Here is a 19065-nt window from a genome sequence, read left to right as displayed (position 1 = left end):
TCTCGTAAAAAAATTTTATCTTTTATAATTTAAAGGTCTGCCTGTTTTTCATTGAAGTGTTTAACTTGTTTAGGTTGAAGGAAATAAGTATAAGGAAAAAATCAAGACAAAAGTAAAGAAAAATAGAAAACACTTTAATAACAATGCTTTAAAAAAAACGCTTCAGTTTCATGAATATCTATTACATACGGTTGAACAAACATTCCTCTAATGCAAAAAGTTTTGATGCACATTATTTTAAAATGCGATCAAATAATGCATTTCATAAATTTTAAAAAAATCAATGCAGTTAAGGTCATTTGATAAAGAAATACTGAAACTCAAGCCCTATCCTTCAGACCATGAACCTAATATGCTCCTGAGTATTGAAAAATAATTTGAAATTTTCAAAGAAGCATATATCGATAAAAAAACTTCGAAGTGCTATTTTGATTTTGATAATTTTACTCTGTGACAATATTTCATTGGTATGAACGTATAGGCTCTTCACAATATCGTAACCTTTCTAGAATTTTAAAGAATAACTAACTTAAATAATTGCAATTAATTAATGATATTAATAATTAACAATAATTAACTTTAATTTCAACTAAGTTTTTAAAGCTTCTTATTGAGGCATACGTTTGAGGGTTAATGTCTAAAAAATATTTTAAGATTGGTGTTTAGATCTACATAAATGATGTTAAACCCTACTGATTATATTTCATTAAACTAGCACCAGCAATATGACATTACATTAAAAAATAACCTTAAATTAATTCATTATATTAAATGAATTACATCATTAATTAAATTATTAATTAATAATATATTAAAGATATGTATTGCTGCTTACTTGATGGATAATTATGCAAGATATTCAACTCCATATATTTTCCAAATTTCAGAAACACATTTATGATCACATTTCATGTTGATTACACTGATTTAAAGAAAACAATCTGAAATGAAAAGAACTATTATGTGCAAGAGATGAAAAAAACTGTCTATTGATATTTTTCTCTTGTTAATGTTAATAAGTGATCTCTTGTTAAAACTATTCCCTTAGCTTCAAATGTCATTTTTGTGTGGTAACATATTTTAACTTTGAATTTATACTACCATCATCATCATTTGCTGTACAGCCCCGGGTGAGCGCTGGTCTTCTCCAAAATAATTATACATGTTTCAGATCAACCAATTCAATGGTTTCCCCTAATGGTTTTGAAATTCGATTTAATAGAGTTCAGTCATAGAGGTTTTATTAATCTTCTGGTTCAACAGCCGTGGCTTATGTTTAAAAATCTTATGTTTAGGACTAGTTGCATCTAAACGGCTTCTTTGTTTGGCTAAAGCCAGGTTTCAGATGAACTGGTCAGCACTGAGCGTATAATAGTTCTTACAATGATAGTTTTGTATCTCTCTTTATGTCTGTTGATCTAAGAAAGTATCTAAGACTATTTAATCATATGTTAGTTGATAGTATACGTTTTTATAGTTCGATTTTCCGGTTTTATTTTATACCATATTCCGATTAAAATAGTTTGGAGTCACTAACTATAATAAGATCAGATTTAAAAAAGAGTTTGATAAGAAAGTTCTTTTTTGTAAGTTATTCTCTGTGCCTTTGACAATTTTCAGAAACAATAACATTTTTTGACGCTAAATGGACGTATAATATAAATTTAAAAGAATTATTTTAAACAGGAGCTTCAAAAATAATAATAAATTTTAATAAAACATTGAGAAATAATTATTTCCCGCTAATCAACATGTTTAACAATTTAAATGAGAGTCATAATAATGATTTTTTTCAATTTGAATTATCTTAACTCCTTCATCTTATTATATTCCTCTTAAATAGTAATTTATCAAAAATGTCTGCCTCTTTTCAGGTTATATTAGCCCGGTTGGTGAAGCGTGTGACCCATGTCCAAAAAGTCGTGAGTTCAAACCTTGCCCGCCAAGGATCCCCGTGTAGTAAATGGTGACTGATGCACGTTAAATCTGTTGGATCACAAATGTTGGATGTAGAGAAAATTACATTATAATTCTTATTAGAAAAAAGGAAGAAGAATTAAATTGAAAAGAACTATTTATTGCTGAAAAGGAAAATTGTGTCATTGAAAATACAAACTTTGCGAAGAATGCATAATTTTCAAACATTTCACGCAATCATAGAAGTTATTGGAAAGTAATTTGATTAAAAGTTCAATAAGAAATGAAAACTTAACGCAGAATAAAAATGTCCAAGGAAATATTTTTAAGTTCATCTCCAACTGAGGCAGCCTTATAATCATACACAGAGAAAGAAATTATAGTTAAAATACCGTATTCTATGGTAATAACTTTACAGGGTAAAAAAAAAAACTAATTTTGGTTCATAAAACTAAATTATAACGTGTTTATACAATTCATTTGGAAATTTTTTCGTTCAATTTGTAACTCTTTACCAGAAATTCCGGTTTTTGAAACTATAGATCTTATTACGACACATTTAGTGAAAAAACTGAAAAGTATTATATCCGAATAAATACTTTTTATGTCATACTCTAAGGTATTGTGAAAAAATTACCAAATTGTGTAACATATTTTTAAAATCCTATTTTATTGTTAATTTTACCAAAGTGCAATTCAATACCAAAGTGCCTCGGTAGAAATTACCAAGCTTTTTGGCGTTCATAAACAAAGAAACATGGTAAATTTTGCAATACTCTGATAGTTTTATCCATACTTTTTTTTTCTCGGTGAGCGATTTCGGAGCTTTTCCCATGATTAATCTAAGTCATAAAAAATGGAAACATTTTAATTTCAATCAGTGCATACGGCGTACTACCGATTTTTTTCGGCGTACTACCGATGAAATAATGAGCTATTACTAGTAAGACAGTTTGGAATAATACCTAGTGTAACATGCAAAAGTTTTATAATTAAGATATAATTACACAGTTCTAATTCTCTAGTTTTGACGAAGTTGGACTACATACAACCTTTACCTTTATGGACTACATACAACCTTTAACTTATACCTTTATGTTTATTCAATTTAATTTAATTATTTTTATTAACTTCCATGATTTTGAAAATTATTTTATTATGTGTGGATTACAACTGGTTAGCAACTCAATTTTTTTTTTAAATTATACATAGTTTTAAAATATTTTACTTGAGTCTTTGGGGTAATCAAATTATAGTTCAAATTTGCTGAAATCATATCTTAAAAATGATTTATTTTATGTATGTGAAGTTTTTAGTTCGTTTTTGAACTTTATGGTATGTTATAGGGGTGTAAAACATTTTTGTGCCGGGAGTCCCTGCATGCTATTAAGATGGCCCTGCTATGGATCGAAATACAATAGTACGAGGCACAATACAATCGAGGTACAATAAATTTTAATTTGAACATACGAAATTGTTCTCGTTTCAAAATCTTTATTAACTTCCATGATTTTGAAAATTATTTTATTATGTGTGGATTACAACTGGTTAGCAACTCAATTTTTTTTAAATTATGCATAGTTTTAAAATATTTTACTTGAGTCTTTGGGGTAATCAAATTATAGTTCAAATTTGTTGAAATCATATCTTAAAAATGATTTATTTTATGTATGTGAAGTTTTTAGTTCGTTTTTGAACTTTATGGTATGTTATAGGGGTTTAAAACATTTTTGTGCCGGGAGTCTCTGCATGCTATTAAGATGGCCCTGCTATGGATCGAAATACAATAGTACGAGGTACAATGCAATCGAGGTACAATAAGTTTTAATTTGAACGTACGAAATTTTTCTCGTTTCAATTTTTTTTTTTTTTTTTTTTTTTTTTTTGAAATGTAAAAAAATTCTAGAAGTACGATAAAAGAATAAATGTTATTATCTAACATATAAAAAAAAGTATTCATTTATATAGACAACTAAAGCAGTATGATCAACTAAGACGCCTTATTGAACATCGCTGACCTTGGCGAGGCGTAATTTACGAGTAGTGGCTTTAACCTTACGCCTTTTGAGGCCATATTTGGAGCACCTAGCTCGAATTTCTTAAAGCAGTTTAAAGCTTTTTATAAACGAGAATACGTTTAAATCTCTCTCATTTTTTTTTACGAAACAAAATATAAATAAGAATTCATAACTTTTCACTTTACAAGTCGATTTTGGGTGAAATTATATTTTTTAAAGTCAATATCTCTTAACGATCCCTAAACAAATCAAAAATTAATTTAAAAATAAAGTACTTTTGGGGATAGAGTAATATTTGTAGAACGCTTTTATTAATGCCAGTTTTCTACATTAATAATAACAACGACAAGATATTGTTATATTATTATTTTTTAATTTTATAAGACAGCAAAATTATGCATAACAAATGTTTTTGAATGATTTAAGACATTTTTAGTCATGATTCATATTTTTCACGATTAAAAAGCTAATTTAGATAAGAAATTCAAAAGTCAATATTGTTTATCATAATTTATTTCGATATTAATATAAAAAGATTAATTTTCAATTTCTTTACCACCCACAACATAGGTTAAACCAAGAATTAACTAAAAAATTAAACGCATTTATTATTGTCAAAGTCAAATAGCCAGAGAAAGAGTAAAACAAAACATCCATATAAATAAACAAAAATTATACAAACAAAATTAAATAAAATTATATGAACGAAAAATTAAACAAAAATATTTTATAAAAATATTTTACAAAAATATTAAAATTAAAAATTCGTTCGTAAAATCCATTGATTCATTTCTAATATTCTTGGAATACCGATAAAAAATGGAATGTAAAAATTGATATAGTACCGTTATTTTTACAAATGAAATGGATATTCCGTTAAAAATTATGCTTCTACAATCGAAAAAAATGCATACATTCATAAGCTTTAGTTCGACGCTAAATGTTGAAAAAAGGATTTTAATAGCATAGTAAAGTTGTTTATTGAAAAACTAAATGACTCCATAAAAGAAAAACTAATAGATCTTACTACTCTGGATAGTTAAAATTTAATAGTGAGAAGAACGGTCACTCAAGCAAAAATTATTTAAATTATGCATATTATTTAAATAATTTTTTATATTTCAATATATCAATATTATGCATATTATTTAATTAAAATTATTTAAATTATGCATTAATATTTTTTCATTTTTCTACCTATTAAATGAACTCTTAAAACCAAGAATATCATAAATTAAAATTATTATTAGATATAGTACAAAAAAAGACCAGATCTGGAAATAAAATTTTTTATTTTGACTCAAAATTAAAATTTAAAAAAAAAATCTCTTTTTAAAATTTGAAATGAGACATATAAACCGTAAAATTAAATGCAGCTATGCTGTGTTCTAGAAAATCAAATTAGGCTGAAACTTTTTTAAATAAACAAAACAAAATGGTATGATTCATACTTGGGAATGTAATCATCCTTAACGCTTTCGAAAAATAAAAACCATTTTTATCAACCAAAGACAATTTTAAATATTTTTATAATATGGAAATCCAACAACAAAAAACTGATTTTTAAGATGTGTAAAGTATTAGCCATTACAAATGAAAAACATATTTCATTTACAATTCCTCTCTAAGGAATATATTAACTCTTACCAATCAATCACCTTTTAAAATGCACTTACTTAAAAAGAAAGAAAAAATAATAACAACTGAAATAAAAGCTTTACAATTTTTATTCTCCAATCCACACCCTCTAGATCAAAAACTAGCTCTTAGAAATACATCTTTCATATGATGCAAATTTCGTATTAGTGAACTTGACCGACTAGCCTATTGTGATTATAATTTCTCCCCAAGACCGAATATGGCGAGAAAGGGCGAAATTTCAATACCAATTTCCATGCGTCTTCAAAAAATAGGACAACCATTATCAGGGAGAAAGAGACAGTTTTCTGAATACTAAATTTCAGTTTCTTTCCTAATATTAGTCATAAAGATTCAAATGGCTACAATAACTTGTGTATGTATTTTTTCGATGCATAAAATTTTCGAATTTCGGTTTTTACATTCAGTCATAAACATTTGAATAAGAACTATAATTCATATACATTTAGGTATTTTTTTTTTAATTTTATTTTTTTTCTTCTTAATTTTATTCATAAGCATTCAAACAATTTATATGGGTATTTTTGGTACAAACTTTTTCAGTCAGATATTAATCTGAAATATTTATAATAATAATTTCTTCAAAAAAATTATTATTATAAATGTTTCAAATTATCTTAAAATGCATTTTTTCATTATTAATTTCAATAAATTTAATTAAAATATGGATTTTACAGGAAAAAAAGTTAATTTTTATCATTTATGACATTCTATTATTTATATGTTATTTTTCACAAGTACCAAAATAGTTATTTGAGTTTTTGAATAGTATTTTTTGCGTTATATACGTGGAGAAAAAAAATTCCGGTAAAAATACCACTCAACCATTATTCTGGTTAATAAAATCAAAATATACACGGAATTTAAACCTTTCAGACGGTAACGGTTTCCATTCATATGGTAACGTTTGCAAAATTATAGTTCTTATTACAACAATTTAGCCCTCATTAATAGCAATATACTCTACTCCAATCAACGTAATATATTACAAAAAATTCGAATTCCATGCATAAATATCTATCAACATAATTTCTACCAGTGATAATTCTACCATAATTTTAAACAGTAACCATTTCTACTACTTAAAAGTACAATTGATTAAGTTAAGAGTTTTCTTTGTTTATATTTTTTAACTATCCATGACAATTGTTTACATTTCTCTCCTCAACTCAAATGATAATTAGAAATGACTCAATAAAAGATTGCTTTCATCAGTATGCCCTTGGCTAGATAAATTACATAAATATTGACATATTTCAATATTCCATGCGCAATCAATGATTTTATGGCAATTTTTGTATGCCTCGCGTCTTCAAATAATGAGGTTAGAATTACAAGTAACACTTCAAATTGCAAAAACATGTAACTCATATTTAGTTAATGCGTGAAGAAATCAATTGTGGTAAGCACGCAATCACAAGTTAGTTTTTTCCCCTTTATTTTCATAAATTTTGCATCTCAAACCAGTTTTTATGGAAAATCTAACCATCCGAAATGACCGTAAATTATGCTCTTAATCTATTAAACAAACATAAAACTATAGGTGGCATTTTTTTTTCAAGCAGGCAAAACAGAATATTAGAACACACCCAAAGAGAGCTTAAGCAACTTTTTGGATCGCTTCTAATGGAAAAAATTAACATTTTCGCCTTGAGAAAACGTATACTCTTCTCCTATTTCGATTTTTATTTATTAATCTCTTTCAAAATGTTTAAGCCTTGCTCAGTAGGGGGTTCATTTTTATAATACAATTGTCCAGAATAAACTTTAATCCAGGATTCAAAAATAACAAGGGGGAATTAAGTATGGCTAGATTCCTTTGTATTTTACATCACTGTTTCCTTGGGGTAAACCAACGTGATTCTAAGTGTATTATTTACTATTAAGTCAGCGAATTTCTTTTCTTAAGTATGCGAAACGAAGAGTTTAAGAGAAGAAAACCTTCATAGAAAAAAATTCTTCCCCGCCTACAAAAATAATGTAAACTAAAGAAAAAGTGAACATAGAGTAAACCATGAAGTTTCAAGTGCTGAGAAATTTACGATATACAAAAATGAAAAAAATATTAAATAAAAATGGCAAAATTACTTAAAATTACGCAATGAGGAAGAAAACTTGCAATATATTGTGATTTATTTCAGTCGTTTGATTTATTTACATTTTAATATTTAGAAAAAAAATAGGAATTTTGTGGTTAGGTTTAGCTGAACTCATTTTTTACTAATCATTATATTTAAAATACCGATGGAGGCGCCATGAAAAATTTGTCACGAGGTACAACGAGATTTTAAGGAGTCCGATTTAAAATTCAAAATATGTGTTGCTGCATTCAGGAAACACATTCTGTCCTAATTTAAGCTAAGAAAATAAAACCTTAATATTTGCTCTTATAAATAAGTGTTATATTAAAGTAATTTATACACTCGATGAAGAAGCTAAAATAAAATATATTAATTTGTATTTATTACCCATTGGGAAAATGGGTGTTCTAGGTTTTTCATATCCGCATTTTGTAAGCATTGTTTTTGTATTTTGTAAGAATCGTTACGAAATCGGGCTATCACAGGTATTAATAAAAGCCCAGATCAAATTAAAAAAAACAGATGATAATTTTAGAACTTCTTGAAATAGATTGTTTTCAATACTGCTTTTTTTTCACCCGCTTGCATTTTTAATGTTTTAACATAATGTTAATTTAAAGTATTTTGATGTTCTTTTTATGATTAACATATTCCTAATCGTATTTAAATGTAAAAACCTTTAAAACTGTAATGGCCTACCCTTATAAAAATCTCTAGCAGTTTAACTTATCGGAAAATTACATCAGACAAGTAATAATCAGATAGAGTTGCCAATGAAGTCGAATCACAATTTTATAAATGCGATGCGTTCAAAACCATATAATAATTGCTGAAAATTATGAGTAAGTATAGAAAACAATTGTAAAATGATTTGAAGAAGGGTAAAATTATCATACAGTAAGCAAAACTGCAAGGCAAAAACTAGAATTTGAATTGACTGTTTTAATCCGTTTATGATTAGGATAAGCAACAGAGAAAAACTGTTTCTTGAAAAACAGCATGAAAAAAGTCTGCAAAAAAAAAGAACGAGAATTTTTTGCAATGTACAAATAATCATTGAAATCTGAAAAATCTTTATTTATTTTTAAACAGTTTTTTTTTTTTTTTTTTTTTTTGTAAAAAATAAGTTTATTCCATACAATTTACAGTTATATTCTACAGTGTACCAACAATTTGGCCTTCATACTTAAGAACGCCTCATGTGCCTCATTTTTAATATTTGATAAATAAATTTAAAATTATCCTTCCTTTCAATTTAAACAGTTAACATAAGAAATGTTGCGTAATCTTTCCTTTGTAAAAAAATTTATTAACAGTGTGTTTAACACTGCTGAACTAGGATGCACGATCAAATATAATATTTAGCTTTAAAAAAGAACTTGACTCCTAGGTTGGGACAAAAAAAATGTATTCGCAGGAATATAATTTTCATGCCATCAAAAGTGACTAATAACAGGAAATGAAACTTAATATGAAAAACACTGTTCTTCTTTCAACTATAATGTACGTTACATACATTTTCAAAATTAATTTGTTTGCTATGAGTGAACAAAACAAAAATTAGCTTTTTAAAAATAAACAAAGAAAAGTTTTTTTCTATTCTTAGGATCAAATTTGTTACATAAAAATAATTATGCGCTTATGTCATGAACTGAAATTTTTAAAAAATATTTACATATTAACTGCATTGCTTATAAATTTTATAGGCATTCTGTTAATAAGATATAATCACTATTTAATAAACAGATCGTAGCCAATATCCAATTGTGCAGCTCTAGTGCGACGTAAATAAAATACCTACCTACCTTATAAAATATAATTTATATTAACTAATTATTATATTGATGTTGCGAATTTCTCAAATTAATAAGCATTTTTAACATTTTAAAAAATGAGTGGAAAATAATCAATTCGTTAAGATACTAAGGTATCAAATTGAAACAAAAGATAAAAACTAATCTTCGAAATTAAATATCATATTACAAACAAAATAATTAAGTTAACTTATATGCACGTAGATAATTGGGAATCACTCGGAAATTGTTTTTTTATAACTGTGAAATTTGGTATTAAGCATTCAGAAATCAGTGTAAATTGTTTGATAACTACTTACATATGATCTTTCATTAAATTTAGCTTGTCTTGAAATTTAGTATTATAATTACTTAGTTTGTTTAGTTGATGTTACAACTGTACTCGCGCTTTCAGCTTGAATTCGAATCACAGTAGCAATCAAGCACGTATCTAAAGCTTTTTCACGTTTTTTTTCACACATTAGCAAAAATTTCATTTTCCTAGAGTCAATTACCCTTAAACTTGAAGTTGAGATTATGAAAATTTCTCTCACTCTATTAAATTTTACTTCAAATTGTCGGCTTAAAATTTTAATTCTTTACTACTATAAGTTTTTATTACTATTTTATATAATAAATATTTTGAACTTAGGTACAATGTTATCAACATCTAAAAAATCTATTTTCCCTCTTTTGACTATTATGAGGTGACATTTTTGGTGGTTTCATTACGAAAAAATCGTATCCTCGTCAATAAATCATTACCAAAAATTTATTTTATATTTTTAATCTTAAGAAGCGATTACATTTCCAAAGCAGTTTTTAATCAGTTTTACCCACCAATTATTCCAATTAGAAAAATTTTTAGGAATTATTCTAAATGAAATAATTGCATCTTGAAAAAAAAACCTATCATTTGCCTAATTAAAAAATTTCTAATCGTTCATTTTAATGTCTTTTATGTGACCATAATAAGATAATTAGTATAATCAGTCATTTATTTGAAATTATGTAAATGACTGAAATGATTATATCGAAAACCCACGTGAACTGGGTGAAATAATTATTACTTAAAACAAATATTCAATATTTGATGCATTTTTTAGATAATAGGATGGGGTTTACAACCTCATTATTCTTTAGAAAAGAATGCGTCATTAAAAATATTTAAGCTTGCAAAGATGATTTCCTTTGAGATAAAAATTTGAAATGTTGTTATCATGAAAATAATGATATATATACAATTTCTAGAAAAAAACGATTATCTGTAGTGTGTAATCATGCTAATGTAAATGTTCTTGTACTTGTAAATTTACGTGCATTACGCGTACACCTTTTTAACAAAACATTCAGAAAAAAAAACAGAAAAAAAGCTCTAAAAAATTGAAGATGAGAGCAGTTGAAAGGGATTTAAGTATATTTGCTATCTATCTATCTATCTATCTATATATATATATATAGATAGATAGATAGATAGATAGATAGATAGATAGATAGATAGATAGATAGATAGATAGATAAGATAAGAATTACAGATTATTCTAAAAAAATGCTTAGAAAACAATTGTGTTGGAAAAAAATATTTCAAAAACAATAAGGTGAAAATAAAAGTTTTCGAAAAATTGACGGAAGGAAATTATTGCGAACTTAATCATTTCCAAAACAATGTGGTATCTGATTTTTAAGAGTAATGTTGTTGTTGTTTTTTTTAGCTTTTAATGAATTCAAATAGCAATCAATTATTTTAAAATAACTATTAAATTTGCGAAATACATTAACATTTTTCCTGTGAATACTGTAGAGTCGAACTGTTTCATTTGGTGCTTTCCTCCAAGACTCGATTAGTTTATTTTAACTTCTTATCGTGTATTTTATCTTACTAATGTATTTGATTTCATATTATTAATATAAAAAACTACCCAATTCAAACTACATAATTTTAGTTTTCTAATCATTAAAACGCTTAAAATATATCTGAAATTTAAATAATTGCTTATGTATATGTACTGATATAGAATTAGGGGGGACTATCTTATAGTAATGGTAAAAGAGGAGCAAACGACAAAAAGCATTGAAAACTTTGTACTAGAGAACTCATTCTTCCTTTTTAACATTTGTCAACCCTAATATTGTGGTAAATGAGAGCCAAACTTTATAATTAATTTAGTTGATGCAATCTAATAGATATATCCTAACTATCTATTGATATATCATGAATGCAAATAACTAATAAATAAATCTCATTAATTATTTCTCAGTTTTTTTAGTCTATTTCAGAAAAAAAATCACTAACACAGTTGATGAAGGTAAATAAAATATAAACCTACATGATAAATAATTGAAAGTCGCACAAACACCATATAAAGTGTATTTACGTTAGAAAGTTGTAACTGTTTTTATTTATCAAAAGGAATGTGAATAGTTTCGTATTCTTTTATATAAAAATATATTCTTACCAATAAAATAGAACAAAAAAGAGTACAATTGAAACAAATATTACAAAACGAATTCTCACTTTTAATTTATTTATTTTTTTTGAATTTAAATCATTTTGAATCATTTTAAAAGTTTATATTGAAACACTTATATTGTAGCAAAACGATAAAATGAATTATTTAAATAAATTATCACTAAATTAAAAATGATGCTTGACACTTATTATAAACTATTTCATCAAAATAATGCGTTCCTTTTAGACCGGGAAAAATAAGTAGCCTATATAAGATATACCACCCCTTTCTAAAATAAATAGCAATAAAATCTTTAAAGACATATCCAATAATTATGATTAGCATAATGAAATTTATTTATTTAGATTATATTTATGTTAATATTATGTGATTTTATGTTAATCACTATCATTATTATTCATAATTAATAATACGACTATTTGAGATACATGTTGCTTTACTATTAAGTAACGCGTTCCTTACAGTGGTGAAAATATGATTATACACTGTGAAAAATTCCGGATCAAATTAAGGTATAAAATACCGGCACTTCGTTGCATCTTCCGTGAAGTCTATTTTACTGCAATATTAATTTTTACCATAAAATCCGTTTTTACAGTAAAATATTATACTACAGTATATTTTTTCAGTAATAGTTATTTAATTAGAGTGATCTAGCGACTTTATGGGAATTTGAAGGGAACTCCTATATCAAGAATTAGGAGACTTTTAGGAGAAATTTGCCTTCTTGGAGGACTTTTTGATGAAAATAACCCGCATTTGCGTTACATGGAGAGGGAAACCACAAAAACCTCTAGCGGTTAGCCTGACGACAAGGGGACTCTAACTCATGATCCATCTACCTCTGAGGATATTTTACGTCAGCAATGTGGCCAATACAAGCCGGATGCGGAATTAGTACAGACCAGCCATTGCTGGGATTCGAACCCGGTTCACCTCATTGATAGGCAAATGCTCTATCCCCTGTGCCATCGCGGCTCCATATACTGTAGTTATCACTGTAAAAATTATATATAATAGCTTTCGTCCCGTAACATGTTCCGGTAAAAATTGATTTTACGATAAAAAGTACCTTCGCCCTGAGTGCCAATACTTTTTACCATGGTTTGATTTGGAATTTTTTTACATGTACGAATAATACGAAATATCACAATCCTTAAAAACTGAACCTCAATATAATTATAACTGAAATTATAACAAATTGTGATTAAGTATACTTCGAAATTTATCCTTATTGACATGTTTGTAAACAAATTAATTCATAAATACATGCAGTAATTATGAATTACTTACAATAATTCGTGATTAAAAGTACATTTTTACCTGAATAGAAACAGATAAAGTTCGCGGCACATCATATAATCCATTTGTAATTTACGATTAATGAAATCACGTTGGAAAATTTCCACTATTCGTAATGAAATAAAACATGATCAGAACCCAATAGTCAAAACATGTCAATAAATGTGATCGTAATGCTTAAAAAAAATATATTTTCTTCCTGTAGTGTGATAAGATGCTACATAAACCGGATATCCCATAACGATAAAAATGTATTTACTGTTTGCTTGGAAACACATCAAAAACCTCATAAAACGGGTTTAAATAAATGGAAAGAAGACAAGTAAATTTTTATTTGCATATTCTAAGTTGCAAGTAAAATTTGATGCTTTACATACCAGTAATTAATCACAAGTAATAATAGCTTCAGTCTGACAGAAAGTTTTAGAAAATTTTTCAGTTCATTGCCCAGCTTTACTAAACCAATTTTTTTACTTCTAAGGTAAACATCGAAGAATTTTACGAGAGTACTTTCTACGTTAAATTAGCCAGTTTCCAGAAAGAATTCGAGAAATTGCTTGGGAATTGCTTCGCTAAGGAATTTAGCTTATGTGAGAAAATATTGACTATACGTTGCTAGTATGTTATATTTTTCATATTTTATGTTATTACCAACAAAACTAAGATTATTTACAAAAGTGTGTTAAGCTTTTCTTTGGGTAATTGATTTGATTAAATAAATCTAATTATCTGATGAGCCATTGCAAAACTTAATTTAAATGAAGTAATTATTAAATAAGACATTCTTGACAGGATATATTTCTTCTTATACTTGAATTTATAATAATTTATAAAGTGATAATAACGATAACACTAAATGATAAAAATATATACTATCTTTATTAAATTTATATTGTTCTATAGAATGTAAAATATAGTTTAATGATGCAGAATTATTCGGAATAGCAAATAAATACATTTTTAAACATTTAAGAAATTTAACTGACTTTGTTGAATACTTTTTCTCTGAAATGAATAGAAATTTTTCGTGAAATAAATAAAATGACTTTTGTGAAAAGTAAATACTTTAAAATAAAAACCCTTAGACAATTATTTAAAACGAAACATCATTAAATTTAGAATAAATTTATTAAATTTAATAATAATTTAAGGACATGACCTTATAATAAACTTGCATAGGAAAATTTTGACAAAAATTTTTTAAACGATCATTCAAAACGAGATACCGAATACACTGAGAGCTTCATTTTATAAAAAAATCAATAATGTTACATTTAGTTTTGCGTAGTTAATTTTAATAATAAGTTTCAAGAATAATAAATTTTTGAATGATAATTTTCTTTTAAAAGAAACTTAAGTAAAACTAATTTTCTTTAAATCTGCATAATCTCTTATTCCTTTTAATCTTGAAGTTATTTAATTCATCTAGTTTTAAGATAGAGTATATATGAGTATGGTGTAAATTAAAGTAAACGGTATTTACTTTAAAATTTTAAATTTCATAAAAAAAACTTCCTCAAATTTTAAGAATTTTTATAATACTGAAAAATTTCATTAAAATTAATATCATTAATTAACCAAATCTCAAAATTTGAATAATATTTCATTGTAAATGTAAGTTTCATGATTTATTCTGTATGAAAACTGAAAATCGTATTATTTGTGTGTACTAACTCAATACAATCAACTTGATATTTGTTTCCGGAGTTAAAAAGTTTAAAAATTCATTAATGTTCATTGTTCACTAGATCAATGAAAAGTTTAAAGAAAACGACTTATGATTTAATTTCACTTTGTATTGCTCTAATTTTATAGAGTATGAAAAGTAGAGATAAGAGTTAGCATTTACTTTTGAACAGGTATCTCTCCAATGAAATAACATTTCATTAAGAAACTTTGTCTATATAACATACTTAATAAAGAGACCTAAGCGAAATATTTTTAAAAAGGCTTTTTAACTGCAATTCCAATATTTTAAATTATTTTCAAATAATTTAAAATAACTTGAAAAACTTACACCAAAGTATTTTTATTGATAAAAAACATAAAATATTTTTTATTCTATATTTCAAAAGAAAAAGGAATTGTTCCGTTTAAATAAAATTACTTTTTAGAAAGATACATTCGTCTCATGAAAGGATAATTAGAATATTTTGCACTACAAATTAGATACATAACCTGTAGCATAAAATTCAAAGTTCAAATTTAATAAATTGCTTTTTAAACTCGATATGAATGAAATAGCTACATTTATATACTATTTGATCCGTAAAACTAGTAAAAAAGTTGTTATTGATATTAAAACCTTATAATTCAGTGCATGCATTTTATGAGGAATGTATTCACTTTATAATGTAAAGTATCAAATTTATAGCAGATAATTTAATATGCAATACTCAGATGGTACTATTTTTCTTGTGTGCATCATCATTTTCTTAAATGTTGAAAAACTCATTTTTAAGTCGAATAAAATTAACCGTAGGAAAATAATTTTCGTCTTTTGTTTTATGTTTTACAAGAATACACTTTTTTTTCCAAAGTTAGTAAGATTCAAACTTATATCCAAACAAAATTTAATGTAATTTACCTTATTTCAAACTAAGTAATTTAAGTCCCATGCATTATGAATTTAATGTGAAAGAACGATCATGTTTATTTATATACTTTTAAATATAATAATTAATAACTGCTACGTTCTAGAAGTACAATAAATATTTATACGATGAATATATTTGCTTTGTAATTGAATATATGGTGAGAGTAACCCGAATTGGGGGTGTAATTTAATTAAATGAATATTTATTTTCATGTTGAATAAATCCCATCCCATAAGCATAATAATTTCTCGTGCAATCAAATTTTCTTAAAATTGCATTTTTTTTTTTATCAAAGTTAGAATAATAAATTCTAAAATACAAAAACTAGTGCTGCTCAACTTTGAAACTAGAACACCCATTAATTAAATTACTCAAAACCGATGAAATAAAAGACAATAAATATATACTAACAAATAAATAACAACATAAAGAAGTTCATTAGACTAAACAGAAGAGAAAAGTAAGTATCAACCAACTATGATTTATTCATATGAGACTGATTCTACTTACTGTCATGAGTGAGCAACAGTTTCGATCTGTCTCTCGGAGACTGGAGCCGGACTTGGGTGCTACGAATCGGGTCAACACATTACGTCATCTTAATACCTGCTGCTCCCCCAACACTCCCTCCTCAGAGGATGGCACCTGTAATAACTCCTCACAACTGCCTCTCTTTCTCCATCCACAGGTAAAGAAAATACCGTGTTTTGATATCTCAGCACATTTTAAGCAAAACAGCTCTGAGAAAAAATAAATAAATAGAAATGTGTTAGTGACTGATGATTAGAATTATAAACGCAATCAACTTGAAAATAATGCAGATGAAAAAAGTATTTTGTATTATAATATCGATTTTTTATAAGAACAAGAATAAAACTTTAAAATAATTTTCTTTTTTTATAATTATAAAAAGCTTAATTATAATATTTGCCTCAACTTTTTTCCTAAAAAGATTAGAAAGGCGAGCGGTATTATTTTAGTGTTGGATTACGATAATATACTGTTGCAGATTACGGTAATATGTACACACAGTACAAATGCACTTTCTAATAGCTCTTTCTATGTCACGACTATCTCTTGCAGGTTTTATATATGAAAACTTAATTTTACATTCGGTTTCCAGTTTGCTTAGTTTTTTTTTCTTTTTTTGTCTTAAAATTATACAGGGTGATTCTAAAAAGATGGGCAAAATTTTAGGAAGTGATAGTACACACCCAAACAAACAATTTTTATCAAAGAATGCATGGTCGAAAACAAAACGCAAAACCGCTAGAGGGCATCAAAGTTTATGTTCTTATGTGAGGCAAAAACAAAAAAGAACGATGAAGTTAAGTGATAAAAGCAAATTTAATGGCTTGTGATTACAATAACTGTTCAAAACAGTGGCCGGCAGCGGCTATGCATTAGTACAACGGCGAAGAAAAGATAGGGCATATCACGAACCTTCCCTGCAGCGGCCGAAAGCTTGGCGACAAGTAACGCAGCGCAGTAACTCGCAACAGGAATGGGGCTTTCTCGTTTGCATCAAACAACTTTCCAAATGCGCCAGTACCTTTGCGTTTTGTTTTCGACCATGCATTTTTTGATAAAAATTGTTTGCTTGTCTGTGTACTATCACTTCCTAAAATTTTGCCCATCTTTTTAGAATCACCCTGTATATTATCTGACCGAAACTTTTGGAATTTTTTTACTCCCTTTTCTGCAATGTATGAATCATTTTAAAACGAATAAGAAAGAATATTCGTCACATTTCCCTAAAATGCCCATATGTGTCTAAAGACATTTATAATACATTTTTTTAAAATTTAAATTTCGTCATTGAAAATCAAAATTGAAATGTATAGGTGGTGACATCAACTTCGCCATTTACAAATAGGTGTTTAGAAAAGAGTTGAAAATGTTGTATGAATACTATAGGGTGGGCCGAAAATTTTTTTGAGAAATATGAATAGCAATAGGCTTCAAAAATTGCCAGAAGATTGCATACACATTTTTATAAGATTATATTAAATTCTTTAGGTCTCTACCAGCATGAGAGTTTTTCATTTACAATAGAAATGCAGAATTTTTTTAAAATATAAATTAAAAATTTATTTCCTTCTTTCCTTAAAAAATATTTCATAATTAATGCAATCTTATGCTAATGAAAATGTTGCAATTCAAATATAATCAGTTTTTTTTAAAAAAAATTTACTCTCTAAATAGCGATACCATAAAAATTTGATTTTTGCTTCCGTTTATTTTATTTTGGAAACGCATTCTGTGACCGAAGATTCTGTGTTCTCGTTAAGAAAAAAAAATTGAAAGTGTCTCATTTTTGTTCTAAATATTTATTGAACTTAAAATTTTCAATAAAAAATATTTATTGAATTTAAAATTTTCAATTAAATATTTATTGAACTTAAAATTTTTAATTAAATATTTATTGAACTTAACATTTTCAATTAAATATTTATTGAATTTAACATTTTCAATTGAATATTTATTCAACTTAAAATTTTCAATTAAATATTTATTGAACTTACAAGTTAATAATGAGTTCGTTTAAAGTTAAGGTAAGAAGAAGCTTAACATTTTAACCCATTTTTGGCTCACCATCAGAATTTCGCAATTCTGTATAACCTAATCATGAAGATGTTCTAAAATGTTATTTACTTGTTCAACATGACGTAAGACATTTTTTACTTTCCGAGAGAGATTCTAATATTTCCGATATCACCCGATTCGTATCTTGGAAAGTCGAAGCAGCTGGTTGAAAGCATCATCAATTCCAACGGTCTCCCCAGGCCGTGTTTTGCAACTCATTCGCGATTATCACAAGAAATATATTTATTTAATTCGATATACTTAATCTAAAAGAAATTCTAGGCTTGATTCTAAAGCACAATTAAACAAAAAAGTTATTCGTTATAGGATCTTGAAAATGTGTAAATTTTGAAAAATAAAGTTGTGAAAGAACGATCCTTCTTAACCAATCAAGGAAATTTTAGACAAAAATGCCAAGAAGATTTTTGAAAAAATTGTATAGAAAAGCGAGAATTATGGGAAATAAAAAAAAGTCTTGACCGAGTCTGTAACTAGAGCAGAAATGGCCAAATATATTATAAGTAATCAATCCCAAATTTCTACATATGAGCTGCTTGACAATAAAGAAATGGAACAACAAGCAACCAATTTCACGACTGCAAAAACTAAACTCTACTACCTTCAGTAGTAGGTGCATCAGT

The 19065-nt window shown here is 26.6% G+C and overlaps 1 protein-coding gene across 1 annotated transcript in view; it reads right to left on the bottom strand.

The window, feature by feature from the left end:
- Positions 1 to 16387, bottom strand: part of LOC107439674 (myosin light chain kinase, smooth muscle) — an 84765-nt gene extending 68378 nt beyond the window's left edge. Inside the window, 2 exon segments of the mRNA XM_087168872.1 lie at positions 836 to 941; positions 16349 to 16387. The gene's annotated coding sequence lies outside the window, so the exon portion shown is untranslated.
- Between the last annotated feature and the right edge of the window lie 2678 nt (positions 16388 to 19065).

Source organism: Parasteatoda tepidariorum, chromosome 7 (genome assembly GCF_982258835.1).
Source record: "Parasteatoda tepidariorum strain Cologne lab strain chromosome 7, Ptep-v5.0, whole genome shotgun sequence".
NCBI classification, from domain to species: Eukaryota; Metazoa; Arthropoda; class Arachnida; order Araneae; family Theridiidae; genus Parasteatoda; species Parasteatoda tepidariorum.
This window is presented reverse-complemented; position numbering and strand designations above follow the sequence as displayed.